We start from the raw sequence: 20,261 nt of genomic DNA, 5'->3' as shown, positions 1-20,261 counted from the left end.
ATTTGTGTTTGTATGGATAAACTGGTAAGGTAAGGGCTCTGTGCAGCTGCTCCGATATGAGGGGCCCGCACCTCTGTCCTGTCAGGGCTGTCCCGACAGTGGGTCCCACCTAAACTCATTGTTACATGCTCCAACGGAAAATTTTACAATATTCTTAGAAGTCTTCAATGAACGGTCCCAGGATCTTGTCTAGGACGAGGCTGAGGATTAATTGTCGGTGTCGACCCGAAAATCGTATCATAATTTGCTGAAAAAAATAGACTGAATGTGTGTAGGGTTAAGGCAATACAATTTAGGTAAAAATAGTTCGTCGGAGAATATGTAACAGAGTGCTACTTCAGTGACATGACGCCTGAAAGCCGGAATAGTGGAGCCAGAGTAGATTTTCATTGCTAGACAACGGCTCCGTAAACACGTTACCGCTGCAACAATCGAGGAATTATTAAGAAAGTGTGTTTTCTGTTTGGTCCGCCCCGAGGCTATACAACGAGCAGCCCCAGGCAAGCTGAGTAAGTGAATGAGAGAGACACCTGAGAAGAGATGACAACGAGATGCTTGGCAGTTGCAGCAGAGAATGTGATTGAGAGTTCCGGAGTTGGCAGTTGTCAGCTGTCAAATGAGGGAAATGACAAGGGTTCTGCACGGGCAGCATTGACAAGAGGATTTAATCGCGGGAAGCTGAAGTATCTTCACAGTTAGAAGATGTTACCAGGGAACGGCTGTTGAGTCAGCGGACTGGAAAAGGCTTAGCGGGTGCTGTAGTGAACTGTGAAGTGTTGAGATTAGCGTTAGCGCTGTAATTGCCCGTAGTGCCGAGTGCTGTGTGCAAGGTGTCAATAAGTCTAATCATTCAACAATACCCCGTCAATAGTCAGGCACCATAAATCGTGACAATATATTGTTAAGTGTTGGGGATGTGAGGCGATATGTTATTCCGAGATGTCAGCTGACTCTCAATAGACAGAAGACAGTACTCTTCAGAATTTTACTTGATGATTTTTTAATTTTGGTTATTCTGCAGTATGAACTACAAGGTGGGCCAGATTCAATTAGGCAGTTTTTGATTAGATGTTATTTTTATTGATAATTCTTAACAGTTGAAACGGTAACAAAAATGGAATCGCACACACATAAGTCATCGATTTTCAAGATGCCGGTCAACCTGGACACCACCTAAGTCAACACAGGCTTGCAGACGCAAAGCAACATTTTCACGCGCCTTTCTACACATATTCACCGGAACTTTATTGAACTCCTGAACAATCACCTCACGTAGATGTTTCACACTGTCAATGGAATTAGCGTACACCTTATCTTTGAGGTAACCCCAAAAGAAAAAGTCTGGTGGGGTGATGTCGGGTGATCGGGCTGGCCACTCCACAGGCCCTCGACGGCCAATCCAGCGTTGAGGAAGAACTCGATGCAAGAACGCCCGAACAATATTGGTGAAGTGTGGTGGGACCCCATCTTGCTGCCACCACAGTTCATCAGAATTCTCTCTCCACTAAAGTTCTGGGATGACACTTTCCCTCAGCAACTTTAGGTAGGTTTCCCCCGTGACGCAACTTTCAAGGAAGCAACACGTGCTTGTGTGTCAGCAGTTCGGACAGTTCTCGGCTGACCAGGATGCTTGGGATTCAACGCACTGTCAGTTTCATCAAACTGCCTGTTTATTCGGACGATTGTGTCCCTGTGGACTGCTGGCGGTCCAAACTCTTCCAACATCCTGTGTTGAACTTCTGATACATTGTTAGTAACTGAGAAAAGGCGCACACATTTTACACGCTGCTCGATAGACAACCGTCTACCGGCCATGAGGTTTCCTCGATGCGCACTAAGTAGGCAGAGTATTGACCTCGTTCACAGCATACCGTATGATGCTGCCATCTATCGACAACAAAAGGTACTTTCCCATTATCCCGTGTGTTGTTGGATTGGTTAGTTATTAATGATCAAAAACTGCCTAATTGAGTCTGGCCCACTCTGTATGTGGCACGCGGTAGCGTAGTTGGCTGAGGCACTATGCTACAAGCCGGAAGGTCGCGGGTTCAGGTCCCGATGAGGTCGTTACATATTTTCAATTGACCTAATCCCTCCAGCCGCACTATGGCCCTGGTGTCGACTCAGCCTCTAACAGAAATGAGTACCAGGGATATACTTGGAATGTTCTTTGGGATAAAGGTCGGTCGGTGCGTAAGGCTGACAACCTTACTGTCATATATGAGCCGATTGTCTAGAAAATGTGGGAGCCTCAACATCTCACAACCTTGTGGGTCTCCAGGGCCTGTTACAGGAATAGCTTTACTTTTTACTTTACTTTACTGCAGTATAAGGTCCATAAAGCCTGATGTACTGGCAGTTTGCTCCATCTCTGCCCGAACCACAACCGATAAACCTACCCATCGCTACGATAAGTCTCAGAACGAAAAGGAGTCGTACCAAAGCTCTGGCGATTATTCGTTGGTTTCCTACCTCTGCGGCCCGGGTTAGAACCCAAATCAAGTCATGGTGAATTTGTGGTGGACAAAGTTGGACTGAGGCAGTTTTTCTCCGAAATCTTCGATTTTAGTTGCCAATTGTCACTCCACCGACTGCTCCACACTCACCATCTGTCATATTGGGCTGGTTCCATAGGCCAGTTATTGGCCGACGTACCAAGTGGACTCGGTCTCGTCCCACCCCAAGAAACTTAAAGAGAAAGACACAGATTGAAATTGAATCCCCAGAATAGCCACCCCTGAGAGTTGCTGGTTTGTGATGATAATGTAGCTCGGAAGAAGCAGTGAGGGACGACGCTGACGTTCGGAAGTAGATTGAGAGGGGGAAGCCTCAAGCGGAACTGGGAATTCCCTCTCTGGCTTAAAGAAGCACAGTGACCTGCGCAAAGACAATGCGCAGGGTTTACTGACGGTTGTAAAGAACACTGCTGGTGACTGCTGTCAAGGCTGTCATTTCGTGTGTGGACTGCGAGTTGTAATGTCGGCTCTGTTTTCCAAGGTACAGGGAAGGGCAGATGGGACAAGATTGTTTCTTGCTTGAAGAAATTTCCGTTAACCCTTTCATGTATAAAAGTTCGTTGGGTCTCTGTAACAACACATGTCTTCAAATTTCTCGGAACGCATCCTAGAGCTAGGGTTTACAAATGAGAGTATCTTAAAATTCCTACAATTTTATTTGTCAAAACAAAGAAAGTCCATTTAATAAGCACAATATAGTTTGTGACGAAGGTAAAAAGTTGTCACAAATATTATGTTTCTGGACATTATTCCTCTGCCTGTTTTTATCTAGAACACTGCCCCCTTTATATTTCAAAATACAACTTTTCAGAGACTGGATTCTCTCCGTCTTCAGGTAAAACCTACTCAGTTGCTCCCAATTGATAGAACTAGTCCCTATCTCCGGTCAATTGATTGGGTCCAAATGAGTAGGTTTTACCTGAAGATGGAGGCAAAATTTAGTTACAAAACGTTGTGTTTTGAAATACAATAAAGAGAGCGGTGTTTTAGATAAAGATAGGACGATGGATAATGTCAAGAGATGTAATATTTGTACTAATGTACCAACGTCACAAATATTAGATCTGCCGTCTGACAGATTACTGATGAAAGAAAGAATGAATAAAAATTGTCCCTGTACTAAATTAATGAAGCACTATCCCATGAAAACTTATCGGTGAATGGAGGTATAGCTCCACAGTTCTTGATATTGGCACTAGATTGAAATTAGTAGCCAGCTTCGCATCCCGGCCGCTTTAACCCCGGCGGAAATCTGTCAGGACGTTATTGAGAAGAAATAAATCTCTTGCCCTTACCGGGAATAGAACTCAGGTCCTTCAACTCTTAGTCTGTCGCTATACCGATTGAGCTATTTCGGCTCCTTGCTTAGTGACAAATGTAAAAATGTAAAGCTATCCCTGTAACGAGCCGTGAAGGCCCATAGGGTTGTGAGACGTTGAGGATCCCACATTTTCTCTAGGCAGTAGACTCGCAGATGGCGGTAAGTTTGTCAGCCTTACACTTCGGCCGCCCTCTCCCACTCAGGTAGATTCCTGGTACTCATTTGTGTTAGAGGCTGAGTCGAACCCAGGGCCATAGTGCGGCTGGAAGGATTGAGTTAACTAAGAAGATCCACATCATCGGAGCTTGAACCCGCGACCTTCCGGCTTGTAGCATAGTGCCTCAACCAACTACTTCATCGAGTGCCGACTTAGTGACGAAATAGATATTAACTAACAAATCCTGTTAATTTGGTTCCTTAACTGCCGTCGTAGCTAATTCCCAGGCTGCAGTTAGACGGAACCGTCTCCATAAATACGCATGGTTGATATCTGTGGCAACGTTGAATATTGTCACGTGATTTATTGATTATAGATGGGGTTTGGATTGGTAATCTGCTTTATTGAAATCTTACAACTCGTAACTACAAGTGAAGCTTATGCTCCCACTATTTCACAGACTTCACAAATCGTCTTCAATAGCCGTTGTTTGGCATGGGCTTCTAACGGCGGACATTCCCCTTCCTCTAGGTTCCTGAACGGTCCTCGGCCTCAGCTACCAGCTTCTCACAGCAACAGCTCAGAACGCCTGAACTGCAGCAGTCCAGTAACTATTTACTGCTAGTGGGGTGGGACTAAGTCCCTTGTACTGCGGCCACTTCTGGCCTATTGTACCAGCCCCAGGTGATAGGTGAGGGTGACTGTGGAGCAATTGATGGAATGAAGATTGGCAGGGGAAACCGAAGTACTCGGAGAAAACCTACCCCAGCACCACTTTGTCCACCACAAATCCCACTTGACTAGACCCGGGATCGAACCCGGGCCGCCGCCATGGGAAGCCAGCGACTAACCGCTTGAGCTGTGGTAAGACCTAACTCCTGTAACTAAGTCACTAACTTACCAACCAACTCACTCCACTTCAGTCCCCAACTTGTCCTGCTTATAACATCCCGGCACAGGCCGCGTGGAATACGTCGTTTCTCTGTTGTAATGCAGTTGCTGCCGTGAAATTGCTACGTTTGTGTCTGTTGGCGGAGCCGCTACTTAGAAACGGCTGTTGAATAGTTACTTATTTCGCAGTTGTTTCCTAGCAACGGGTCTACATGTCACAATATGCAGTCAAAATTTGGCCTCGACAGGGACCTGAGAACTACTTGCCGTAAAATTCAGTGTGTTAGGAAATATTAGAGGGACACGGACGTAGCTAGTTCCTGGATCGATCTGAGGAAGGGGAAACGGGCTAGAGATGTTTTGGTGTCTTTGCAGGACACATTCATCCACGCAGCTCAAGAATTTCCCAGCATTTTATGGAACCCGAAGGTTCATTACCGTGTTCACAAGAGCCCTCCACTAGTCCCTATCCTGAGCCAGATCAATCCAACCCATAACATCCCATTCTATATCTCTAAGATCCATTTTAATATTGTCCACCCACCTACTCCTTGGTCTTCCCAGTGGTCTCTTTCCTTCTGGCTTTCCCACCAATATCCTATATGCATTCCTTGTCTCCCCATTCGTACTACATGCCCTGCCCACCTCATCCTCCTTGGCTTGATCATTCTAATTGTACTTGGAGTAGAGTACAAGTTATGAAGTTCCTCATTATGCAGTTTTCTCCAACCTCCTGTCACTTCATCTCTCTTCTGTCCAAATATTCTCCTCAACACCCTGTTCTCAAACACCCTCAGTCTATGTGCCTCTCGTAATTTCAGAGACCAAGTCTCACACCCATATAGGACCACAGGCAAAATTATAGTTTTATACGTATATTCTAATTTTTATGTTTTTGGACAGCAGACGAGAAGACAATAGGTTCTGAAATGAATGGTAGCAAGCATTACCCGAGTTCAATCACCTCTTAATTTCCTCTTGAATCAGGTTTCGATCTGTTATTATTGTTCACAAATATCTGAATTGTGCCACATTTTCAAAACATCTGTTTCCTATCTTTATGTTATGAATTTGCCCTGCGTTTTGGTGACGAGACAGTAACATATACTTAGTTTCCTCTGTGTTTACTTCTAGACCAACCTCTTTACTTGCGTCAGTTAAAGTTTGTGTTTTTTTCTTTATGGTATCTGCATTATCACCCAGTAAATTCACATCATCGGCACAGACTAACAGCTGATATGTCCCGTTCATTTTCAGTCCAACCTGGTTTCCCTGGACCTTCCTAATTGCATATTCTATGGCAAAGCTGAAAAGGAGTCACGATAAAGCATCTCCTTGTTTTAGACCATTCTGGATACGAAATTTATCAGACAAATATTTACCTACACGGAATTTACTATACGTTTCGTCTGAACACATTTTAATCAACCTAACTAGTTTAATGGGTATCCCAGACTCTATTAGAGTGTTGTATAATACTTTCCTCCTAACTGAATCCTAGACTTTCTTGAAGTCTATGGATATCTGATGTACTGTCTCATTGCACTCCCATTTTTTCTCCAACTTCTGACGAATGCAAAGGTCTGATCTGTAGTTGATCTGTTACGTCGATACCCACACTGATGTTCCCCAATAATTTCATCTGTGTATGGACTTAACCTTGAGAGAAGGATATTGGATAAATTCTGTATGAAGCTGATAGCAGTGGTATCCCCCAATAATTACTCCAGTCAGACTTATCACCCTTCTTGTGAACTGTGAGCCGCTTCCTCTGCTACCACTTGTGCCGTCTGTCCGCTCTGGGACTATATGTACCACTTGTACCGTCTCTCTCTGGCACCTTTCGGCTCCGTCTACCTTTCCTCAATCGGAGGGGGAAACGTTGTTCCGTCATACGGCTCTCGTGCTGTGCTCGCACGCTCCCTAACTTAGTGTAAGGGATCCAAGCTAGCAGCGAAGTAAATGTAGTTACAAATGATGGCAATCAATATATTAACAAATAACAGAATTTAATATACACAACAGAAATTAAACAGAACAACTGAACTAACTGCACATTTACATGCTCGCACACAGCGGCATCTAACTCGGGCAGAATGGCCCATATTACTGGCGCAACAATTTGCCTTGGTTGCTTGAAAACATAACTACTACATTATAGCCGGGCCACAGGCTGAGTCTAAACTAAATACACAATATAAATTATAAAAACAGATTTAACCAAACTGGTACGAGTCGCCGCCGTCCTACAAACCCAACGACGGGCGACCGCGGGCGATCTCGTCGGCCGCGAACCAGCCCAGTACTTGCCGAAACCAAATTTGGACTCCCAGCCGAACAGGAATTTGACAGTCGCTCCGGCTGGCTCGGCGCCGCGAGCAAGGCCCTATGGATCCATAACCAGAACTGAACTCAGAACTCGAATTAACTTCCAAGTAAGGCTCCCAGGGATAGAAAGGAGGGGAGAGGGCAATACCACGTGACCCAGTCCCGCATGGGGATGGGGTGGGGGATAAGTTTAAGAACCTCGATCAAGGGGCTAGAAGCCCATGACGTCATACCGGAGCCACTGCATGGCTCAACTGGTACAATAATAGACTCCTTCCACTGATCAGGCAATTTTTCCTTATGCCAAATAGAAGTAATTAGATTGTGGATCTTAGAACGTAATATTTCGCCTCCTGCTTGAATAAGTTCTGCTGGAATTTGATCACTACCTGGCGATCTGTACCGTTTCAATTTTGCAATAGCACTTTCAACCTCAAAAGGGCTAGGATCAAGTATTAACTGCTCAGCTGTATGGATTTCTGTCTGCCTAACATCACTGACCCTATGTACATTCAATAACTGAGAGAAGTAGTTCCTCCACCTATTCAAAATATTGTGGGAATCTGCAAGCAGATCTCCGTTCTCATCCTCCACTAAGTTACTTCTAGGCTGGTAACCCCTCTTAAAGTCATTTATTCCTCCATACAGGTCTATGTTCTTCTTCTTACTGTTCATTGCAAGTTCATCAGTTTTGCCTTTCAGATATTCCCTCTTTATTCCTGAAATGCCTGCTGGTTTCACGTCTTGTATTGTTCAGATTATCCCCACTTAACTCGCTTGGATCCTGTAACCATTGCAATTTGGCCTGCTTTCTATGGTCTAATAATTTTGAGCATCCTTCATCGAAACATGGCTTATGCTTCTTCGGTTCATAATAACCTAAATTCTGTTTGGCAGACATTTTTATATTCTCTCTAATAGTTTTCCAAGTTTTATTAACATCCACCTCAGTTTCCAAGTTTTCCAAAGCAGCGAACCTATTTGAGATTTCGACATGATACTGCTCTTTACTCTCTGCCTCAATTAATTTCCTGAGATTGAACCAGAGAGAACTATATGAATTATTAATTAATTTTCTAAAGCATTCCCCAGAATACAATTCTGGATACTCTTCAAGACTTGCTGAACATGGAGATTGCGCAATGGCAGTTAACCTTAATGCATGACATTTTGTTCTGGGCAAAGAATTGGGCGAGGAAGCTGGAATTCGTTCTTGCCCATGTTCTCAAAACTGGTCCCAAACCCCAGTCATTCTTGTTGTCTATATTCGCCATGAAAATGGCCAAGGCAGTAGAGATTCTAAACTAGAATAGTGGAATCTATTATCATTTTTCGTCACCAAAATAAAAGTTTTCTCAGTAGAGGTCCTTGTGTCATTTCCAAGCGCTCTGCTTAATTTCTACGGAGTCATTTACCGCTTAATTAGGCAAGAACTAGACAAGTTAATTTCTTGCATTTTCATGTTTTGGGTTTGCAACAAAGTATTTGATTACAACCGCACAGAGCTTGTAAGAAAGAGCGCGAATTTTTAGATTGTAACTGGGGTAAAAAATGTAGCCCGCTTGGTTATGATACCGTGCAGCCCGATGGGTTGTCTCGGACAAAGCAGCTTCCTCATGTTCAGGCTAGAAGTTCTATTAAATTTATCTACATATGGCTCTACAGTCCTTTTGGGCCTTGGCCGATTTTTCAGTTTATTAATCTCCACACAATCGGTAGAACATCTTGGACGAGGGATCAGCCCATCGCAAGGCGGTTTCATGCACACAGAACAACATAGACACAGAAGAAACGCAGACATAATTCATGCCTCGAGTGAGATTGGAACTCACGATCCCAGTGTTCGAGCGAGGGAAGACAGTTGATGCCTTAGACAGCGGGGGAATGGAGCACTGTGTTCGTCTTTGCCCATTAAAGGAGCTTATAGAATAAAAAGAAGAAATGAAGTTAATGTAACGAAGCAAGTGAATTCTGTTCAAAGACGACAGACAAGTCAATTATGTCAATTTAAAAAATTCTCATAGAATTATGTTAGTAACGATGAACTCTAACTGTACAAATTGTAATGTTTCATTTGTCATGATCATCATCATTGGCAAACAGTCTTTTCTGACATATAACATTCTTTAGAAGATTCTGCTAAATTTGTTTACAGGCCGTCCGGTTTTCTCTTTCTTGGATTTCGTAAGAATAATTCTTTTTACAGAAGAAAGTCGTCAGCTTTGCGTCCAACCCCACCCCAACCTGGAGGGCCAGGTCTCTGTATTTACGTCCCCCAAAGACAGGGTGACTTGGTTATAACTCCAGGCACCAGGTTTCCTCTTCGTCCCCCCCTTCGACTCACAGGGCTACGGTGGAAGTCTTACAACCCGCCTCTACGCGGGGCTCTCTTTCACTGTCACAAATAACTTAGTAGCGTGACTACATAAATGTCACACGGTTTCAGCCTTTCACGTCGATGCTGTCCCCTTTTTGGCAACGGTACCTTGTAGTCTATGCGTGGGTTGTCATGTCGACATTTCGGAGATAATTGCTGGCTTCATATAGTCACCATTCAAAGCCTCATCACACAGTCTATACAATCCCCCTAAAGTAATGTGCTTATATAACCTAAAATAAGCCAATGAATGATAGAGTTTATGCACTCGCATGTTAAAATAGACCGATTTCCAGACACCTGAAACCTTGCAGATTTCAGTCTTGCCTTCAATTACGGAGGCCGAAAATTCCGCCAAAACTTTGGTGGCGTTCTACGGGATTATACGGCGTGAGAAGACACATTCACAGCTGTGCGAATTGCAGACCTTACATGAAGTCATTTTTGTATTACTACCATTCCCATCACCGCCACCGCCACCGCCACCGCCACCGCCACCGCCACCAACATATTGCCGTTGTAGTCGAACAGGATTTTCACCAACCGTCCGAAGAACACGGGCTATGTAGTAAGAAGAGGAGCCAGTAGATGGCTGCCCTGTTTAGAATTCATTGTTACGAGTACTTATCAGCTCGCCACGTGTGTATAGAACCCAACAAACTTATCATCATTGAGGGTGGAGGGCAGATCAGGCGTAAAGAAACTGGTTTTGTGGGAATGGAGCGTTCGTTCAGGTACGCGGGCGGTGTGGGGTGGGGGTTGGGCATTCCGAGAGGTCTGCCTGTCCGAGGCAGCAAGCCAGAGCTTTCCTAACTAGTCTTCAAGGTTGCTGCAGTTCAACGCGGTTACGGTGTTCAGTTTTTTCTTTTAGTTTATAAACAAAATTCCAGATGGAATTCAGTTGCAATGGAGCACTGAATGAAAAGGGCGCTGGTGTTAAAACTTTGACGTGTTTCTGAGTTACTCTTTCGTGTGCAAGCTGTGAATGGTTTGAAAAGTGACAGTGTATATGTGAACTGTTTGCGTGTATTTGTGCTGGGAAAAATATGGATATTAACTTTGTGAATAGAATGAAGATTCAAAAGGAGGTAAGTTTCATTGGTCTATTTAAAAAAAGGGTTTTGGCTTTATAAACTAATTATGTGCAAATGACTCCACAGAACAGAGTTTTTTTCAACACTTTTTGTTTCTTCATTACCATATTCACAAAAACTCATTACTGGTCCATATTCTGAGGCAGATAAATCCAAACTACATCCTCAAACCTCATAAGATCCATCTGATATTATTCTCCATCTATGCCTAGTTCTCCCATGTAGTCGTTACCCTTCCGGCTCTTCAACTAGAAGTCGTTATGTGAACGCAAGCCGTTGCTTAACGTCACTAAGCAAGACGCTCTCAGATGGCAAGGATTGATACATAATGAGGAACGAGTTCATGCAGGTTTAGTTCAGAGGGCAATAAAACCATTCCTTTACACGTGGCTGAATTCTAAATAAAAGCTCAAAGAATGCAGAAGCCGTTCAGAAATGTGCTCATTCAAACGTCAATTAGGTGATGGGTCAATAACAATGCAACTCCTCAACAGTTGTCTGTTTGAATTTGCCTTCTGACAGTTCAACTGCGACAAAGAAAGCGTTCGCTACGCTTACCAAAGTTGTTCAGAATGTTTCAATAATTTTACGTCACACATTTGCTTCACGATTAATAAAAATGTATGGTTATACACTTATTTTTGCAGCGCTGCTGTAAGCGTTGATGCTGGTAAAGGAAGAATAGGGTTGTAACATTACTTTCCCACACTCTTCGCCACAGATTCAGGAATGCCCAGAGGAGTTTCGGATACCATAAGTACGTGGATCTACACATCCCTTCCCATACGACTTAATGGGGTAGTGCTTGATTAGTTAAGCACAGCGACGATTTCACCTTTTTGAAGTACGTTGGTAGGTACGGGATAAGCAGAATTTTATTTTTCCTTTTTGAATGTCTGGTCAAAGTTTCTTCCGTTGAAGCCGTGTTGTTCGACGGACACGTTGACTTCAAAATGGGGTTTTGTTGCTTAACGAATGACTATGCTGATGTTAACGACTACACTACGACTTCAGAGTAACTGATTTTTAGAAATGAATAGCTCACTCTTTATCGCGACGGACTATGGGCTGGACGACCGGAGTTCTCTTCCCGGCAGGAGCAAGAGACTTTTCTCTATATCACAGAGTTCAGATCGGCTCTGAGGCCCACACAGCAAACAATGTAGTGCGTGCCGGGGGTTCTTACCCCGGGGATAAAGAGACCGAGGCGTGAAACTGACCACTCATCTCCATCTGGTGCTGAGGTCAAGAAAGGTGGAACTATACCTCCACTCCCCCGTACATTTTCACGGCATAGCGTCTAATTAAGCACAGGGACTATTTTACCTTTAAATTTTCATTATATTATATTATATGATTAAAATATATTAAATTATTATCTATAGTGTATACATATGCATTCAAAAGCTGTAAATAATGTACTTATGTTTAGGGGTCATTATATAAGGAATACTAAACCACTGGCGATTTCATACCATGAAAACTGTGTCGTAGAGAAACTGTCAAAATGAGTAAGCACGTTTACATTAAGGGTAAGTTACAAAACCAGTAATAAGAAGAGGGGTAGACTAAGGGCCAAATATATATTTTAGGTTTGGTTGTTGAAAGACTTTGTCAGAATCGAGGCAAATTGCGTTGCTGAGAGGATGATTGATGAATGTCGAGGAGTTGGTGAAATGAGAATTGACAAGGGAAATATAATTACTTGGAGAAAACCCGCCCCTGATCCACTTTGTTCTGCACAAATCCCACATGCCGAGACCTGGGACCCAGTCTACTCCTCTGTTTTGGGAACTGTGTTACTGCAGAGAAACCTTCGAAGATGATTGCGTGTGTAATATCTGGCCAAATTTCTGTAGATCTGGCAAAATCGCTTATGCGGGATTCATCCTGTTTAAATATATCAGCCTAGCTATCGTGTATTATGGCTACTCTTTTGCCTTTCAGCCTGTGGTCCTCTACATATTTTAACCTTTCTCTGTTGGCGATACAGTGACATCACAGGTTGTGTTGTACAGTTTGTACAAATGTGTATCTCCCCTCTCATATGTACCCGCTAAACACCCTTCTGCTATTTCTTTTGGATCTGTAGTTAACATAACACTGAGGCCGCGCCATAGCTCAAGCGGTTAGTTGCTGGCTTCCCACCGCGGCGGGCCGGGTTCGATTCCGGGTCTGGTCAAGTGGGATTTGTAGTGGGCAAAGCGGCGCTAGGGCAGGTTTTCTCCGAGTACTTCGGTTTCCCCTGCCAATCTTCATTCCACCAATTGCTCCACAATCACCCTCACCTATCATCTGGGGCTGGTACAATAGGCCAGAAGTGGCCGCAGTACAAGGGACTTAGCCCCACGCCACTAGCAATAAAAAATAACATAACACTAAATGGTGCGTTCTTTTGTCATTGGATTGATACAGAACTGTTGGTATTTTTCGCTTTTGACTGATCATTAAAATTCACAAGTACAAATATTTATTTCGCATAAGAAAAGGTGAAGCTATCCCTGTAACAGGCTGTGAAGGGCCATTGGGTTTTGAGACGCCGAAACTCCCAAATTTTCTAGACAATCAGGTCACAGAAGGCAGCGAGGTTGTCAGCCTTACGGCCCGGCCGCCCTTTACCCCCAAAATTCCTGGTGCTCATTTCTGTTAGAAGGTGATTCGACCCCAGGGCCATAGTGCGGTTGGAAGGATTAGATCAATTTAAAAACCCAATAATTTGATCTGGAATAGAACCCGCGACCTTCCGGCCTGTAGCATAGTGCCTCAACCAATTACTCTACCGCTTGCCCCTTTATTTCGCATTCGCATGTGATGCACTGGTATGAAGCGAAGTGCGTAACGTGACCAGTAGTAACGGAGTCAAAGACAAAGCGAAGTACTTCAAAAAGCTTAACATGGCGGGAATAGTAACATAATGGAATAATTAAGCATTTAGTATGTATCGATATTAACACGGGAAATTACAAGACTATTTTCTATAAGTTGGCTGAGTGTGTGTGCGGCCAACAGAGACGAGTGGTTTTGCTGCACGTGACATGGAGCCTGACCTCTTAGTTTCAGTTACGAGTATTTGGACAGCAGCTTTGAATTCGTTTCTTCCCGACATGTGGTTCTTATGGATCTTGGCTGGCTGTCATCAGCTTCGTTTTATAGCAAATTCATTTTCTTCATTGAAGTTTATTTAACGACGCCGTGGTGACTCATGATTGTAGTAGCGTCTAGTAATTTGATGATACTGAATGAGTTGGAAAGGATATAAAACGGAAGATCTGTGTCTAATTTAAGATACTGTTCCGCGTTTTCCTGGAGGTACAGAAGAAAACCATGGGGAACCTCATTCAGGATAGTGGATCTCGGCTGAGAATTGACGAATGCAAGTGAGAATTACCATTTGAGCCATCGTGGCCGGTAGCATATTTCCAAGAGGCCCGTACACGAAACAAGATTTGCATTTTCCCATTTCTATGCGTCTGCCTCATAGAAATAGGAGAAGCTACTGTCTGAGCCAGTTTTCTCTGTGATTCCTTTGGAAGGAGTAAGAACAAGAGTAAAGTCCCCCTCCCCTCAATTCTTTCTGATTTTTAAACAAATATCTCACGAATACTAACTAGATTTGTTATTTCAGCACGCTTTCACCGGAGTTGTCCGCAGTCTCTCTCATTTGCGTTAAAAAGGCACGGCTCTACAGAAAGGCGTGACTCCCACAGGCCCAGTCATTGACGCAAATTCGTAACCCACCGCGTCGTCCCCTTAACCCTTTCAGCGACAAGTGTGAAAATGTATTAATCATAAATTGGTAAAGCTATATCTGTTGAAATTCCATAGGAGTGTCTGTTGGATACTTTCGTCCACAAGGAACTGGCGCCTGTGTTTCTTCGCTCCAACGGATGGGAACTGGTGCAAAAGTTGACTCGTTCCACTAAAGGGAACTCATACCTGGGTTAACGCGTCAGTCAAAAGGAACTGATACCTCAGTTAGCGCGTTTCAGTCAAAAGGAACTGATACCTCGGTTAGCGCGTTTCATTCAAAAGGAACTGAAGCGCGTTTCTGTCAAAAGAAACAGATACCTGAGTTAGAAACCAATACCTGAGCTAGCTCGTTTCAGTCAAAAGAAACTGATACCTGAGCTAGCACGCTTCAGTCAAAAAACAGATACTGACCTAACTCGTTTTAGTAAAAAAAGAACTGATACTGAGCTAGCGGTTTCAGTAAAAAACAGATACTTGGTTAGCGCGATTGAGTCAAAAGAAACAGATACCTGAGTTAGCGCTTTTCAGTAAAAAACAGATACCTGAGTTAGCGCTTTTCAGTCAAAAGGAACTGCTATTTGGGCCAGCTCTTTTTACTCATATGGAATTGGCATCTACCTCTAAGTTGGCTCGTTCCCGTCAAAAGAAAGTGATACATGGGTTAGCGCCTTCCAGCAAAGAGATTTGTACTTACGTTGGCTCTGTTCCTGAAGGATTGGTCCCTGCGTGCGTGCATGTCCGAGCAGCTTGTTGGATTAAGCATCCAAGTGGCATAACAGCGCCGAGTTCGTACATCTGCTAGTAGCCCTTGAGGGCGAACATTCACAGAGACCGTTTTATCTTTTCATTTTATGGTTAATCTTTTCTCTGTAGAAGCGACTCTGACCAAGAAAATTTGAAACACAAGTTCCATAAAAGACTATAATTTATAATAATTGGTTATTTAGCGATTTTATAGTTCTGCGAAATATAATGGTTATCATAATAATACCGGTGATAAAAGTAGGGAGAATGGCGGAAATGGAGAATTAATAAATACCTCAAGGAAATATTTCACAGCAATTAAAATTCTTACGGACAGAAGAGGAATTCTGATGGCCTGTGTACGGTCACAAATCCAGCACGATAGACCTGCTCGTGACCCGTACATTAACATTCAAAACATTCTACCTACGCAAGAATAGCGAGTTGAGACAGCATCGTGGAATAAAGTGAGAATCAACCGAGTTGTTTAACAGCTCTTTGACACAGAGCTGCCGCAGTCTTAACGAGATATGTTCCCGGGTGGGACTGAGGAAAAGTACGAACAATCTCATCCCGGATAGACGGTGACCAGGCCGAGATTCGAACATAACACCTCCGAAATACAAGTCTAAATAGATCGGTGCTTCGGAAGTAACTCGTTTGCTTATTGGAGTATTGATGCGTGTTTTTGCCTCAGCAAATGTTCTGAAGAGAGAGCTGCTTGGTGGGAAGAAAGTCGGACTTCTGCAGGGTGTGAACAATGGCTCAGTCGGTATAGCTACGGACCGGGGTTCGGTTTCCGGCAAGGCAAGAAGTTTTTATCTATTCCACAGTGTCCGGACAGGATATGGGCCCTACCCAGTCTCCTATCTAATACGTACTGGGGGCTCTTTCCCCCTGGGGTAAAGCGGCCGTGGTGTGAAGCTGACCACTCACCTCCATCTAGTGTCTAGATCAAGAATGGTGGAGCTATACCTCCACTTCCCTAAACATCTTCATGGAATGGTGCTTAATCAGTTAGTTAGTTAGTTAGTTAGTTATTTAGAGAGGGTGGGTTTCCCCATGCACCGCGACCAGTTTGATCTATTGTGCTTCCCTCTATGATATTCTACCAGTCTCTATACCCTACCGATAAATGGTGCGTACCATCAGTCCCGCCGAGCAAGCGAGTTCGGCCACTTGCTTAGCGGTGTCTATAATGCTTCCCCCATCTATCAGAGGCCTTAGAGACTATTGTTGGGCGGGAAACGTCCTGGAATTTGGCTCAGTGATCCCCTTTGGGGATATGAGGTTCTTTTACGTGCCGTAAAGTTACGACACGGGACACACAGCTTAAAGTCCCTCCCGGAGGACTTGTTCCCTGAATTTTTCCGCCCTTAAAAATTCGACGACCTCCGCCGGGTATTTGAACCCGCGTACTACGAGTCATGAGGTGGGAACGTTACCTCTAGACTACGGAGGCCGCTTGCTTAATCAGTTAACTACAGGGACAATTTTACCTTTCTGGGGAACATTTTTCAGGGCTCGGTTCGAGTCACTGTACAATTTCCAGGTTTCGGCCCCTGGAAGCCTCTACAGGTGCGACGTCTCTGTGCTCCATGAGGCGAAGGACTCACAAACGACTGCTGTCCAAACGTAGGTTTGGCTGGTTCTGAACATTAACACTGTCACCTGTAGAGGGGTGGAGTGGGGGGGGGGTAACCGTGACGGAAATAACAGGTTCTAGATCGGACGAATGGATTTATTGGCGTTCTTTTACAGTTGCATAAATTAAATGTCTTTAACTTTTCAACTACTCAGCTGCCTTTATATTCCTTTCAACTGACGGCTTCTCAGCTGTTACTGAATGCCTCACACATAATCCTTCGAATGTAAACTGCTCTAGCTGCTTGGTAACGAGTCTGTAGTCTCTCAAATTCTGTTTGGTAAATTTCTCTGCCTTGGTCTGGTCTGACCTCCCTTCGTCCCTTTCCTTTCGGGAGAACCAAATAGAGATCACTGCATCTAAAGGTTTCGGTTCTGTGTTTGTCCAATTCGTTGTACCGGATACACTTATAATTACCGTGGTAACCAAATCTGCTGGCCAGCACGGACGTGTATTTGTTGACAGCCTGATACTCAGAACGTGTTTAGCCAACCGTTACCTAGCAATACTCGTTATTTTCTGACTCTATAACTCCGGCTTCCTGGCGCCATGTCACAGTACCAGTGGCATTGAACGAAATGTTATACCACGACACAGCACCTGCTGGTAAGCGTACTTACCGACAAGCAGCCTACTCTCCTTGTAAAATAAATTAAGCGAATTATTGTAGCCTAGCATTACACGTGTTAGAGGATTTCAGAACGTAGGCGTACTGTACTACTCGTAATATTTGTGTGTTGGTACGAATGGAAGACACGACGAAACTAACAGACTGTCATACCGTTTCCGTCACGACTGATATCCAGTCATGTGAGTCTGATGTTCGCACGTCAGTGACTATGAAGAGTTAATGTCTTCTGGGATATGACGCCGTGTAGCCTCCTCCCTCAAGGTCGAAGAGCAAGCCAAAAGTGAAACCCTGGAATCGAAACAGTGTGTTGCTCCCAGAAATCAGATCTCAGAAGATACTGCTTTTCTGTTCTTGGGTTTTATTAAATGATGTATTTATTCAACAGAAAATTGTTCAGTTAATGTAAAAATGGGCCTACTCCGTCTTAAATCATTCCTACGAATACAGTTAGGGTCCGCCCTCTGCAACCAGAGAAGGAATGTGGTGGTACCGTGGGCGGTAGTGGAGCCTGCTAATTGCTTGGCTGACTCCGTAAGCTGGTCCCATTGGACACCTATCGCGATATTTCCCTCTCGCTATCCGCGTATCTCACCCCGCAGGGTTTCAGAGGTAAGGCACGAACAGCAGTACTGCTTTCTTCCTCATGCAGCATTGCGTGATGCTTCGAATGGCTTGTGGGCAGTTCTAATTTTGGTATATACTTAAATTATTTGCAAGAAACCAGAAGTGAATTCAAGGCTGTTCGAATTGACAAAACATAACAATACCGGGTGCTCTTTCCCCGGGGTTAAAGCGATCGGAGCCTGAAGCTGTCCACTCACCTCCAACTATTGCCGATGTCAAGAAAATATGGATCTATACATCCACTCCACCATACACCTTCATGTCGTAATGCTTAGTTTGTTAAGCACAGGGGCAACATTAGCTTTATCTTACCTTACTCATGTTCTTTCCGCTAATCTTCCTGGGGGGGGGGTAAGGGGTGGCCGGCTCGTAAGACTGACAACCTTACTGCCTTCTTTTAGCCGGTTGTCTAGAGTAAACGTGGGAGCCTCGACGTCTGACAACCGTATGGGCCTCCTCGGCCTGTTACGGTGATAACTTTTAATATAACTACGAGTTCTTTTTCAAGTTGTATGCAGATGGGACTTTAGTTTTACATACACAAGCGGCAGTTCTCAGCGAAAATTCCTATCTTGATGACGTGATCCCGGGATGTTACAGACACACACTGGGAACTCTATGCTTTCAAGTTATTGCAATACGTGATCTGAAAGCAGCATCATTTTCGAGTGCTCGGAAGAAATCGCAACCTGCTTTCATTACATCTGAGAGAAATGTTAGGTTCTCACGAAACTTGTGAAATTATGGGAGTCGGGATAGCTCATTCGGCATAGTGACGGGCTGCGAACTGGAACGACGGGCTTGGATTCTCAACAAGAGCAAGAGAGTTTTCTCTTCTTCACGGCATCCATATCAGGCCTCGCACACCCGCATCCTCCTATCCAGTGGGTACCGAAAGTTCTTTCCCTGGGGATAGAGCGGTCTGGGTTCGAAACTTACCGCTCACCTCTCTCTCAGTGCCGAGGTCAACAAAGATGGGACTGTACTTCCACTCCCCCCTACACATTCATGGAATGGTGCTTAATTAATCAAGCCCTAAAAAAATTTTACCTTATTTTCTTCTCTGATTTGACGTCATGTAGCCTGGGGGATCTTTACCGACGTTTCTGAGAAATATGCTGTCTTTATTCGTCTTTTGGGATTTGACAGCATGTAATCTGATCGAAATAGACGTTTCGGAAGAACGTACTCTTTCCATTTTTAAGGTGTTTTACCAGAATTATCACGTCCATATGCAGTTTCTCGCCAGTCACGGTAGCTGAGCGGTCTAAGGCATGTACTGTCTTCGCTCGCTTGGAAACCGGGATCGTGGGTTCGAATCCCACTCAGGGCATGGATGTTTAGTTTGTGTGTGTGCGTTCTTCTGTGTTTGTGTACAGGTAGAGGCCTTGCGACGAGCTAATCGCCCGCCCAAGGAGTCCTACCAAATGTGTAAGATCTAGAAAAACCGAAGTGAAAGGAGAAGTTCATGGCCTAGCCCCACTGGGGCTGTAGTGCCAAATATGCAGTTTCTCTGTGCTCGTTTGCCTTCATCAATGGAGTTATATTACTTTTAGAAATTAATTTACACGTGGCCAGAAGTTTGGATTCGTTTTCTGCAACGACCCATACAGCTGAAGCCCTTTTCTTGCCTGATGAAGGAAACAAAACCAGTTTACGAAACTTTGTGGCATCACATAAAACGTAGACAGTGGATAAAGTAGAAAGTATTGAATCTAAATTAGCAATTTGCGAATCATCCCCCGGAGGGGCCACCAGGCAAGCAGTAACTTCGTATAGAGGAACTGTACCAGAGAGCGTGAGAAGGGGATCGTCTGAAAGTCAGAGAAGTGGTGCTATGACTGATTGTGTTCAACTAACGCTCTCTCAGACCCTAGTCTGCAGTTACAATATATTACAATATTATATTTCAGCATCCTGTTACACTCACACAATATATATGGACAAATACCGTCTTAAGTGCAACAATTTTATTGTAGTTTTTACTTCTTTTTCCTCCTCCACACTACATGTTTCGGCCCTAAATGGCCATCATCAGGTGTGTATCACTCACGTAACTGTTACACTGCTTGTTAAAAATGTAAAAATCCCAGTCTTTCTAATTGTATAAAATCTTTGTTAATCTACACGCGTCGATTTGATTTTTAAATTAGCACTTTTTAAACCTTAATTCAAGTTAAAAT

General features: G+C 44.0%; 2 protein-coding genes across 2 annotated transcripts in view; one reads left to right on the top strand and one right to left on the bottom strand.

Moving 5' to 3' along the window:
- The window catches only part of LOC111867165 (early nodulin-like protein 2), a 187,421-nt gene that overhangs the window by 21,424 nt on the left and 145,736 nt on the right, over positions 1–20,261 (bottom strand). The window lies entirely within an intron of this gene.
- The window catches only part of LOC111867163, a 103,596-nt gene continuing 93,709 nt past the window's right edge, over positions 10,375–20,261 (top strand). Inside the window, exon 1 of the mRNA XM_023856752.2 lies at positions 10,375–10,678. The gene's annotated coding sequence lies outside the window, so the exon portion shown is untranslated. The remainder of the gene's footprint in view (positions 10,679–20,261) is intronic.

The sequence above is a fragment of the Cryptotermes secundus genome, unplaced genomic scaffold (assembly GCF_002891405.2).
Source record: "Cryptotermes secundus unplaced genomic scaffold, Csec_1.0 scaffold451, whole genome shotgun sequence".
NCBI lineage: Eukaryota > Metazoa > Arthropoda > Insecta > Blattodea > Kalotermitidae > Cryptotermes > Cryptotermes secundus.
The sequence above is the reverse complement of the archived record's forward strand: the minus strand, read 5'-3'. Positions and strand labels throughout refer to the sequence as shown.